The sequence below is a fragment of the Sesamum indicum genome, linkage group LG13 (genome assembly GCF_026168435.1).
Source record: "Sesamum indicum cultivar Baizhima isolate 11 linkage group LG13, ASM2616843v1, whole genome shotgun sequence".
NCBI classification, from domain to species: domain Eukaryota; kingdom Viridiplantae; phylum Streptophyta; class Magnoliopsida; order Lamiales; family Pedaliaceae; genus Sesamum; species Sesamum indicum.
The window spans coordinates 2,443,213-2,456,112 of record NC_142669.1 but is presented as its reverse complement, the minus strand read 5'-3'; the positions used below and the strand labels follow the sequence as shown (position 1 = coordinate 2,456,112).

The 12,900-nt window shown below is 35.3% G+C and overlaps 1 long non-coding RNA gene across 1 annotated transcript; it reads left to right on the top strand.

Moving 5' to 3' along the window:
• The first annotated feature begins 346 nt into the window (after positions 1-346).
• LOC148784367 (uncharacterized) lies at positions 347-2,668 on the top strand. The gene is made up of 2 exons (XR_016063773.1): positions 347-404; positions 1,360-2,668. It is a non-coding gene; the product is annotated as an uncharacterized LOC148784367 (long non-coding RNA).
• The last annotated feature ends 10,232 nt before the right edge of the window (positions 2,669-12,900 follow it).

Sequence of the window (12,900 nt, the reverse complement as noted above, 5' to 3'; positions counted from 1 at the left end):
ATAAGTCAAAATTGAAATATAATAAAATTTGAACGGATTAAATTGGAGTTTGTTATAATATTTGGGAACAGCTTATATTAATTGAGAAAATTTAGAAGGGACGTAATGGCTATTTTGAGAAAAGTCTAATTAATAAATAAAATAATAATAATATTATATATATATTAGTAAATAATATATAAATATATTAGTAAGTAATAATATATATATATATATATATATATGAATTAGAGAGAGAGAGAGAGTTGAGAGTGGGCTTGGTGGGCCATCACCCCCACCGCCTCACTCTCCTCTCTTGATTTGTACACATACATAACACATAATACAACACACACAAGCACTACATACAACACACAATTAAGAAAATTGCAATCCTCTCTCTCTCGCGGAAAAGATAAACAGAGGTACGTGAATTGAATTTAAATATATATTAATTTGTATAATAATATTATTTAATTAGTCTATTTATTAAATGTTGTTTATATTGAGCGATGTACTATTTAATCGGTATATTTTATGAGTTTGACGATTTAAAATAATGTTGAATTAAATATCAAATTGGATATATAAATGATATCGTTGGTTAATTAGATTGTTAAATTTATTATATTTGAATATTGCTGATGTACATTAGTAAAAAAATGTATTAAATTGTAAGGGTAAAAGAGTAATTTAAAATGTATGTGGCACACCTTAAACATATATACCTCACCACACCATATAATTTCCAACACCCCTATAAATACCAAAATACTAATTTTTTAATCCAAGCTACTATTCATTGACAAGACCCCATCCTCCTAAAAATTACACATTTTGCGGAAATTGCATTTCACCTGGTGTGAAATTCCGTCGTGGTAAAGTCCCAATTTATTCTCTAGCAAAAAAACCTCGACCACATCAATTGCTATAGCTAATTTATATAATTCCATCGGAATTATTAACCAAATATGTAATTCTATGTATTATTGTTTAATTAAGTTGTATAATAGCCTTGGATTGAAAGAAAATTCGTAGAAATATTGCGAAAATTGTATTTAAGAAATATTATGTTATTAAAGAGGGGAAATGGGATTTTTAATGATAATTTAATTTAGGAATGTTATTAAAAATGATAGTCATAAATATAAATGGGGTTTGGTTAAATAAATTCCTATGAATTAATTGATAAACTATAAATATTTTTATGAAGCCTAGAGTGTCTAGTTATTAAGAAGAACTAGAACGAGGATTTATATTTTGATAGAAATGAAATATTAAAGAATTATTAGAGATTGTACGAATAAGATTTAATATTATATTTAAAAAAACTTACGATATTCTCGATATATTATTTGTGTGTACTATAACTCATTATAGGATAAGGGGGTAAGGTGAAAGGACTGACAATTATCGATTGAGTAGATAAAAGCGTTGTGAAGTCGAGGTAAGCGAATAATCAGTATTATCTATATATGTTCAACTTATTTGTGCTATTACTGTTATATAAATTTGTGGTTCATGCTGACATTGATTTATCTGAAAGTATGTGAGTGATGGATGATTTGATTTGATTGATGGTATTATGTACGTGGAATGAAGAATTATGTTGAAATATTATGTTGTTGTTTGATGTGTTGTGCATGTCTGAAAATGAGAATATGTTGATATATTATTTTACGTTACTAGTTGCTTACAAGAATAGTGATATGTGGAAATAAGGGAGTGGTGGAAATTGAATATAATTATGGTGTGAATACCTCTTGATGTGTTGAAAAGCCTGTAAGATGAAATGAAATTAAAAGAGCTATGATGTGATATGAGAAAGAAATGATATGAAAAGAGTGATGTTGTGATATGAAAAGAGAGATGCTGCGATATGAAAAGAGCGATGCTGCATATAAAAGAGCTACGATGCGAAATGAGATTGATGAGCCGGTTGTCAAAAGGATTCACTTGAATTAATAGAATGGTGAGATTGAGTTGATGGGAAAAATACAATATCACCATCTAGTATTCAAACTAGGGAAAAAATGGAATTTAATTGGTTGTTTTATTGCGAGTTAGCTACGTGATGCGATGAAGCTGATTATGTTGGAACTAAATTGATTGTATTCCATGAATGTTTCTTACTTATCTTATTTGGGTTGTGTTTGATATAAATATATAGATAGGGCTACCCCCATTCTTTCTAGTGGGTTTTTCCCGTCCCTTTTGGGACCATTCACCCTTTTCCCAACCAAGCAAGGTAGAACCCCTCTTTCCCATACACAACGACGGTTCCAAGAAAGATGAGTAGTTTATAGTCGACTCAATATCGACGAAATCCCCCCATTTGATCTCTTTAGTACCGATTGTCCTGTAGTGCACCCTTCATCGAAAGAGTAGGCAGTTGAAAGACCCATCTCTGAATAAAGCCTTTAGGTTGGGAGATATCAAAGGTTATTTACTTACTGAGTGGCAAGCTTATTCCTCTACTGACATTTTCTTTCAGGAGTAGACTTTGAAGTGTCTGCCTGTTGAAGGCTAGATCTATACGCTATATTCAGGCAAGTCGGGCCAGTATGCACTTTTTCAGTTACAATACAAATCACATTTTGTTTTTATAGAGAGAATGTAAGCTTGGAGATTACCTGTGATGAATTACTTGTGGTGTTTGATATGTATATATGATGTTGTGGGTTGATTATGCCTGTTACGAAGTTGGGATTACGTATACGTATTGATTAAATGATTATATGCATTTATATATATAAACACAGGGATTACTTTAAGTATGACGTTTAGGGAAGATATAGCCCTAGTAGCATTAGAGGATGCTACATTTACCCTTCAAAATACAAGCCCAATGAATTTTTATGCAAATCTAGTTTAATTGAGCCCAACTAGTATTTAATCTAATTAAATACATATGCCTAAATTATCCTTATTATTTAACAAGATCTAACTTATTAAATTATAAAGACAAACCCAATATAAATTAATGCCATTAATTTATTCTTGGACCCTTTCCATCTGAGGGATCTCTCTTTGTAAGTAATCCAATTACTTGTAGAATAAATTCCAAATTAATTTCTTGTTCCTTTCCGATAATTTGAGTGTGACTCTTTAGTTCACTTTTCAGCTAGACTTGAGCTAGTGTCTAATAATATTATTAATTAAATCTAATTTAATTAATAATTCTTCATTAACCTATAATCAAGAAAGTCCATCACCATGGGTGGCCGTCTAGCAACAGTCCGTGGCACTAGAGACTAGGTGAATTTCCGTGTGAACATTTAGGCTCTCGAGTCCATACAGGTACGGCCCTTCTGTCTATTGTCTGCTAGCCTTAATTTAAGGCATGGAATTAGGTGTCGGTTCCAATCCTGGACTAAGCGTCTATGCTTAATGCTTGAGATCGCGTTACGCCAAGTTTCTCGATATAGGAACCTCCTTTTCATATTCGATCAACAACTGTGGCTACAGATTCATAAAGTGTGAACGCATCTCCATGTGCATAGGAGATACCTTTGTCACACACTAAAAGGGGATGGATCCTCTTCTTAGAACTGACTGTCCTCACTACATACTCCGATTGCACTACACAAGGCTTATGATGATCATGCCTGTGACAGAATCACCTCTCGCGTAAATCCAGGATACAGCCATCGTATGCACGTGACTGTCGTGATTCCTCAAGTTTGAGGACTACTCCCGTACTATTAGATTCGGGGACTCAAGTCTTACCAACCAAGCCTAGATCAATTAGTTGACCACCTTGTCAACTAATCCGCTGAATTGGATTAACATCCAATGTCTGGCGCCAATGAAATTGAAATCTATTTAAACATCCTAGACATAAAATAATACATTTGATGTATAATAAAAACCCATGATATCCAATATCATAAAAAATAATATTATGTAGAAATTACAAGTTTAAAATTGCAATCAAAAGGATGATAAAATATATGCACCAATGTACAAAAATAAACCATATTAATAAAGCAATTTAATTTTGGATAAAATCCAATTTAATCCAAAATTAAATCTCCAAAAAATAATAATTTTTCAAAAAATGTGCAGAAAATCATAAAATCCAATTTTTTGGAGAAATGGCGAAAGACGGCCCAACCGATTATCGCCGGCCTGCAGCAGGGTGCAGACGGCCCTCGCGCGCTTGCAGACAGCCTGCACTCAGTGTGTAGACGGTCGCGCGCCTACATGCATGTTGTTTAGCGTTGGCCGGCAGTGTGCATCTACAGTGCTTAATTTTATTTTTTTTTCCACACATTAAATTGTAATAGTAAAAGCTTTAGTATTTAAAGAAAAATCATTTTTTCTTAAATATTAAAATTATTCAATTAATCACGAAATTAAGCAAATTAATTTCTACATATAAATATGAATAAAATAAGAAATTAAAACATGCTTTAGAAGCCATTAAATACATTGGCAAGCTCATCCACATAAGACCGATAACCTCTATATCGAACTAGGCTCTGATACCACTTCAAAGATTGCGTGGTAAGGCTCGGGAACGCAGTAGCGGAAGCAATAAATAGAAATGCATAATCATAAAATTAAAGCATAAAAACTAAACGAATTCAAGAGGTGCACCTTTGGAGTTCCAGGGCGTTCAATATAATATGAAAATTTATGCAATAATAAAATATAACCATACGAGGGTATTGTTGAAAAAATAAAAGTAGAAGCGAAAATTAAAATCGAAATTTACCTCTTAAATTTCGAGCTTCTAACTGGTTAGTTTCGTTGAACGTTCACCAAAGATTTCAATGTAGGAATCCTCCAAAGATGATCCACACCACAACAAAAAAATGAAACCTTGATCCCTTTGCTAGAAAGAATCAAGACAAAGAAAAACTCATTCTTCTTTGGGAATAATGGAGGGGGCGGCAGAATTTTGGTGATGGAAGAGGAAGGTTTTTGTGTCGTATAGTTTAATGAATTATTACCCTAATAATAATACACAAACTATATTTTTATATCTTGAATAGATAAACAAGAATGTGTCTAGATACATTCTGTTATCTAAAAGGTAACTCTTCAATCCATTCCAAATAGAGAAGAGTCTAAATATGACCAAGTCAGCACTTTCCAAAAAATACAACTTTTGGTCAATTTTCCATCTATCAATATTGCTAGTGGGCCTTAATCATTGGGCTGATTTTATATAAAATAAATTCAAGATCCAATGAATTTTAATTAAATTCAATTTAATAAAATTTATTTAATTGAACCTACAGGTACTTAATCCAATTAAACACTCAAGCCCTAATTGTCTCTTATTAATTAATTGAATTCAATTCATTAATTAAATAAAAACAAGCCTAATTTACATTAATACAATTAATTTAAACTTGGGCTATCCATCCAATGAACCCCCATGTGTGAGTAATTCAATTACTTACATCTTATGAAATTAATTTCAAATTAATTCCTTGTTCTTTCTCGATAATTTGTGTGTGACTCTTTAGGTTCACCTTTCAGCTAGATCGGACTAGTGTCCAATATTATTATTAATTAAATCTAATTTAATTAATATTTCTTGATTAACCCTTAGTCAAGAAAGCCCGTCAGTATGGGTGGTCGTCTAGCAACGGTTCATGGAACTAGAGACTAGGTGAATTTTCGTGTGAACATTTACGCTCCTGAGTCCATACTGGGACGGTCCTTCTGTCTACCATCTCTTGGTCTTAGTCTAGGGCATGAAAGTAGGTTTCGGTTCCCATCCTAGACGAGGCATCTATATTTAATACTTGAAATCGCATTACGCCAACTTTCTCGACATAGAAACCTCTTTCTCCTATCCAATCAACAACTGTGGACACAGATTCATAAAGCGTGAATGCATCTCCAAGTGTATAGGAGATACCTCTGTCACATACTGACAGGGGACGGATCTTCTTCTTCGAACTCATCGTCCTCGCTACATACTCCGACTGCACTTGACAAAGCTTATGATGATCATGTCTGTGACACAATCACCTCCCGTGCCGATCCAAGATACAGTCATCGTATGCACGTGACTGTCGTTATTCCTCAAGTCTGAGAACTACTTCCGTACTATTGGAGCGGGGATTTAAGTCATACCGATCAAGCCTCTAAGGCTTCCATATGACGATCCGACGACAGTTTAGTCAGTTGACCACCTTGTGAACTAACCTACTAAAATTGCATAGACGTCCAACGTTTGTCGCCAATAAAACACGACACTCATCTAATGAATGCACTATTCTAGTCCGAGTCTCTATAGGACTCTCGATCCCTAGTCTTGAGGTCTTTGACTTGGATCATTTCAGACCAACGCTCAGAAGTTGGTTTCATAGCCGGCATCCAATGCGCAGTCCAACCAGATGGGTTATTAAGTGGTCTATGAGCATTTGTTGTAACGTCAAAATAGTGCTTAACGTAATTCGGCAAGCACAACAAACACATGCGCGGGACAATATTGCTTAAATAAAGATTGCTTGAATGATTCTCAAAACTGTCAATTTAATTGGCTTTTGGTTACCTATTCCAATAGAAATGCAGCACTCGTCCAATGAATGCAATACTTAGCAGATGTCTCAGTAGGACTCTCAATGCCGAGTCTCAAGGTCCTTGACTTTAAACATCTCAAACCAACCCTCAGAGGTTTGTTTCATAGTCGTCATCCAATGCACATCCCAACTACATGGGTTATTAAGTGGTCTGAGGTTATCTGTTGTGACGTCAAAGTAATGCTTAACGTAATTTGGTAAGCACAACAGACACACACGACAAAGACGAATACTTACCATTTTTGTCGGGACAATATTGCTTAAATAAAGATTGCTTGAATAGTTCTCAAAACCACCAATCTAATTGGCTTTTGGTCACCTATTCCAACAATCTCCCACTTGACCTTAATGCCAATTACTCATGTTTTTCATATTATTCTAAACATGAGCAATCTGCGATATCATCTAGGTCTTATGGGTCTACTGCAGTTTCTAACGATGTTCTGCGGTCCAACTGCACGTCACATCTTTCGATCAATGCTCCAAGGAGATGATGGTATCTAAGATTTTTTATTGCATCTATGACGAGATCTCGGGCCTTTTACCTTGTGCCATAGCCTAGTTGTCATCATCTAATGTGACTACTCGCGCTGCTATGCAGGTAGCACATCCAACAATCTGGTGTTGTTTTCAATCCTAATCATTTTATAATATAACTTTTAAAGTTGCCATAAAAAAATTTTTTGTTTTTTTTTATGAAGTTCCTTGTGGTATTCCACATGGAACCATTTAAATATTACCACATCATCATTAAAGCTTGCATGTACACTTGTTTTGAGATTAAATATTATTCATATGATGCTAGAAGCTATTGTCACTATAGCTTTCCAGAATCAATTCTCCATTAATGTGCATCAAGTCTCTTCTTTAATCCTTATTCAGGTATTAAAGATAGCCCTTCAACAACAATATGTTACCTCATTGGCGCAAACTTGATATCCATTGTTATGCTTAAATAGCATAAGCAACATCTGTTAGAATAGGTGACCAAAAAGCCAATTGGATTGGCCTTTATGTAATCCATTCTGAAAATTTTGGTGTAATTGCAACATTGTTTATGAATAAAGTGAGTACTCATTATCTGGCAATTGTATTTGTTGTGCTCACTGATTATGTTTATAGGCTTAACATCACAACAAAGCCCACAAACCAAATTGTACAACCTATTTAGTTGGGCTACGCATTGGATGGTGGCCATGAAACCCACTTCAGAAGGTTAGGTTTGAAATGTTCCAAGTCGAGGACCTCGATACTGGGCATTGAGAGTCCTATTGGGTCTTGCACTAAAATTACATTCATTGGATGAGTGTCGTGTTTCATCGGCGACAGATGTTGGACGTTTATGCAATGTTAGTGGGTGGTTGACAAGGTTGTCAAGCCAACTGAACTGACTCACGGGAAGTGGTCAGATGGAAGCCTTGGAGGCTTGATCGGTATAACTAGATCTTCCCTGGCTCCGGTAGTATGGGATTAATCCCTAGACTTGAAGAACCTTGGCAGTTGCATGCATGTGATGGTTGTATCTTGGATTTGACGAAAGATGACCATATCTTGGATGTGGTCATTACAAGTCCTATTCACTGCAATCAGAATATGTAGTGAGGACGATGGGTTCCAAGATAAAATCCGTCACCCGTCAATATATGGCAGTCGAGTCTCCTATGTGCTTTGAGATGGTTGGTGCTCTTAGAGTCTGTGGACATAAAGATTGGTTGAGTAGGGAATGGTTTCTTATGTCAATCAATAGAGTAAACACATCTCGAGTTATCGATCATAGTATCTGGTCCAGGATGGGAACCGACGCCCAATTCCATGCTCTAGACTTAGATCGGGGGACAGATGATGTAAGGACCGTACTCGTATGGTACTCAGGAGTCTAAATATTCAAGCCAACATTCACCTAGTCTCTAGGCCATGGACTGTTACTAGATGACCCTCCATGCTGACGAAATTTTTTTATTAATGGTTAATTGAAAATAAATTCATTAAATTGGATTTAATTAATCATTGTATTGAACCCACCCCAAGTCTAGCTGAGGGTTAAACTAAAGAGTGATACACAAATCACTATGGAATTGGTAGAATTAGTTTGGAATTAATTCAAGAAGAAATGAATTAATTTAATTGGATTAAATTAATTCAAGGAGAATATATATAAATGATTGAATCATTTATGTAGCAATCTATTTCATTGATGGCTCAAGAATTAATTATTTGGATTAATTAATTTTTTGGCTTAACACCGTTAGATTAAATGAATTAATTTATTGGGTTAGGTTTAATTAATTGATTGGATCAATTAATTAGTATTTGGGATTAGATTTATTTAATTGGATTAAATTAATCAATGGACTTTGGTTGGGCTTGATTTAATTTGATTAAATCGAGTCCGGTATATATTTGAAGTCCAAGCCCATTTAAGGGTGGTTGAAGCAAGTTAAGAAGGAGTTGAAACTCCTCACCATGATGAACATGATGGAGAAGTTATTCCATCATGGTTCGAGGTTATATGAATATGGTTCTATAGGTTGTCTTGGAGGCAAACTTAATAGTTATTAAATTTTGAATTCAATTGTATGTGATATACAAAAGTACACACATATACATCATAACCACCACAAAAGCCAAGAATTTTCTCTCGATTTTCTCTAAAAAATATTCTCCTTTTGGTTCTATTTTTAATTGGATTCAAATTAGAACAGAAAACAATCCAAAAGTACTAAACAATAGTGTTGTGTTTGTAGTTATTTTTCTTCTTAGTTCTTTGTTCGATCTAGCAATAGAACAAGAATTTTACCTTTTCATTTTTTGGTGTGGACAACTTAGAGCAATTCTAGTTTGAATTCTCAAGTGAACGGAACGAGAAAACATAAAGGGAACAACGCACGTTGCAGTTTTCGAAAGGACCAAAAGGTAAAATTTCATATTATGTTTCTGTAGTTTTTGTTTCATCCTCTAGCCACATGTCTAGTATGTTTGCATAGTTATTATTATGCTTTTGATAAACATCGAACGCCCGGGAATTTCAAAGAAAACATCCTTTGAACCAATTTTTAAAATTTTTATTTCACGCTTCTATCATATTCTCAGGCCATACCGATTCTTTCAGTAGTATCAGAGCCCGGTTCGGTGTTGTGGCTTTAAGATTAACATATTATTATATGTTAAGCATGAACAACGTGTTTAATTTGCTTTTAGAAAACATGTTTTATGACTTTGAAGCATGATTATATGTTTAGAAAATATGTATTAATTTTGCTTTTAAATTATGGATATCTATGCATTTTTGGAAATTGGATTTTCTGTAAATGCATGATTTTATTTCAGTTCTTAATTGTAGAAATTCAAAAAAAAAAAAAAAAACTGCTGGGGCGCACGACCAGTGCGCGCGCGTGCGTGTGGCCAACAGCAGACGGTCGTCCGCTGTTTCGAAGGGCTGGGCCGTTTTGTGCCATTTTTTTTGAAAAATTAAATTTTCCTATTTTCTGCAATTTTTGTGAAATTATTAATTTTGGCAAATTTTAATTTTAGTTAAGTTGGATTTTTCTAAAATTAAATTGTGCCTTAAATTAATTGGGGAATGGTTTCCTAACAAACAAAAGAAAATTCGTACATTGAATGTATGGATGATATCCATTTTTAATTGCATTATTAGTATGTTATTTTCTAAATTTAATTATATTTTATTTGGTATTTAACATTGGATATCAATTGCTAAATGCATGGACTGTATTTATTTGTTTAACATGTTTATATTCGATATAAATGTGTTAATTATTGTTTATTGGATAAACAATGGGGATGATCACAAAGCTCATTGGCCTAATGTATGGTTTATTTTATGTTGGGTGAGGCCTGCGTGCCTCTTTGTTTTAATTCTTTCTTTCATTTTTTAACCTTGGAATAATAAGGCTTGCTTTGTCCCTCCTTTTGTACTCCCCCCTACTTCTGATTGGGGTTTTCATTTTCAGTTGTAATGAGTGTAGTTAGGAATTAATGTAAGGTTTTATTTATTTTGAATAAATGTAAGCTTCCAGTTAGTGAAGGCCTAGGCCTATTGGACGGAGCTCACGAGGAAGGCCCATTAGAATGATAATGAGTTACTATTTTGTAATAGTTAGGCCACACCCTAGATTAACCATAGACTCACTGGAGATCAATAGGTCACTCAGGATTGAGCTTGTGATCATCTAACAGGGCCCTGCTAGGCTTATTGTTTGCATGTGGTAAATGTTTTAGTTTTTTAAGTATGATGTGTTTGGAATGCGTTTATACTCAATCATTAAAACTTTGTCATGCCAAATGTTATAATGATGAGGTCTCGGTTACAACTAACTTGAACTCTCACTTGGATGGTCCAAGTAAATATTAGGCCCAAAATGGAATTAAATCAAATGGTTTGATAATTCCAAGCCTTCTAGCCATGATAATATAGTGTGGATGCTACTTCTACCTTTTTGTGGTCTCACCAGTCGTGGCACATTTGGGATAGAAGAAAGTTACACTATTATTGTGAGCAAATGGAATATACACATGTTTCCCTGTCTCACGAGTCGTGGGGGGGGGCGAGAGTTGAGATATTTATTTGGTTTTTGGGTTGGCCTAACGCTGAGTAATGTGATTCACTTAGAGTTCTCGGGATCACATGAAGAGGCGAGGCAAAATATCTTGGGAATCTCATTGGATCAGAATGGTAATGGTTACCTCCCACAAAATTTTTTTCTTGTGAATCGTAAAAGCAGGACATGGAGAATTGTGTTTGTGGATTCCAAGCCCACTAGGAATTGGTTTCCCGAAACCCCACTTGAGTGTGGTAGGCTTTTGAAGAAATAGTGGGAGCAGTTAATGACTAAAGACCAAATCTTAACTTGTATTTAATGTTACAGTTAATTGCTAATTTTTGCTTTACATTTTTAATGTAGATGTCTAAGAATCCATTAACCATGATTTTGGAGACAAACAAATTTAATGGGACGAACTACAATGATTGGCTTAGGAAATGAGGATTGTCCTTGATTTCGAGAATAAAACTTACATTCTGGATAAGTCTCTTCCTAGGATCTTGGTGGAGGGATCCACATCTGAAGAACTTGTGACGTTTCAAAGGTGGCACGAGAACAATGGGAAGGTCCGCAGCATCGTACTGGCATCAATGATAGATGATATCCAGAAACAGTACGATAGGCACGATGATGCCAAGTTGCTAATGCTCCGCATGAAAGAGCTTTATGCGGTTCTAGATAGGCATATTTGATATGTCGCCACAAAATTATTTTTCAACACCAAGATGACTAAGAGATCCTCTGTGCAAGCGCATGGGATCAAGATGCTTTCCTCGTGGAAAAGCTCAAGGATCTTCAAGCTGGGCTTGATAATGACACGTACATTGACGTGATCCTCCAGTCACTTCATCCGTTTTACGACCCGTTTGTCGTAAACTACAGCATGAATGGGCTTGAGAAGACCATAAACGAGTTGATTAACATGTTGGTCGAATATGGGGCAACAATCAAAAAGTCTGCGCCGTTGGTGTTGGTCGGGGAGGCTTCGACCTCTAAAGCGAAAGGTAAGGGGGCCAAACGCTGGAAGAGGAAGAAGGGTAAGGCAAATGCCACTGCAAGCGCTTTGTGGGCTCCTATTGCCCCGGTGGGGATAGGCAAAGGTAAAAGGAAGGTGGGTTCTATGTCAATAAGGGCAAATGATATTTGTATGCATTATTAGGAAAAGGGCCATTGGAAGAGGGAGTGCCCCAAGCTCCTCTCCAGTGCAGGTACATTTGTTGTTGAGGTTAACATGATAACTAACTTTGCTTCTTGGGTATTGGATACTCGCGGTGGAGCTCACATTTGCAATGATTTGCAGGTGCTGGAAAGAAGCAGAAAGCTAAGTAAAGACGAGGATGTCCTGAAGCTTGACGATGGCAAGGCTGTGGTTGCTGAAGCTGTAGGGATATTCCGCTTAGCTGTTAGTGATCAAGTTAGGATAGAATTGAAGGATTGCTATTATGTACCTAGTATGATCAAGAATATCATTTCCATTTCATTGTTGGAGAATGATGGTTATGAGTTTATGATCAATAAAAATTATTTTTATTTGATGAAGAATGGTTCTTCACATCTGCTAGGCAAACTTCATACTGGTCTTTATATTCTCCAACAACATGATTTCGTCATGACTGCTCAAAACAAAAGTAAAATGAAAAATCAAGAAAACGTACAGATCTAGCAGTAAGGTTAGGTCACATCTCTCAAGATAGGATTAAAAGGTTGGAGACTCAAAAAATCTAGAGATAGATGATTTGGATCACCTACTAGCCTGCGAGTCTTGTCTGAGATGGAAGATGACCAAGAAGCCTTTTGTAGGACAAAGTACGCTA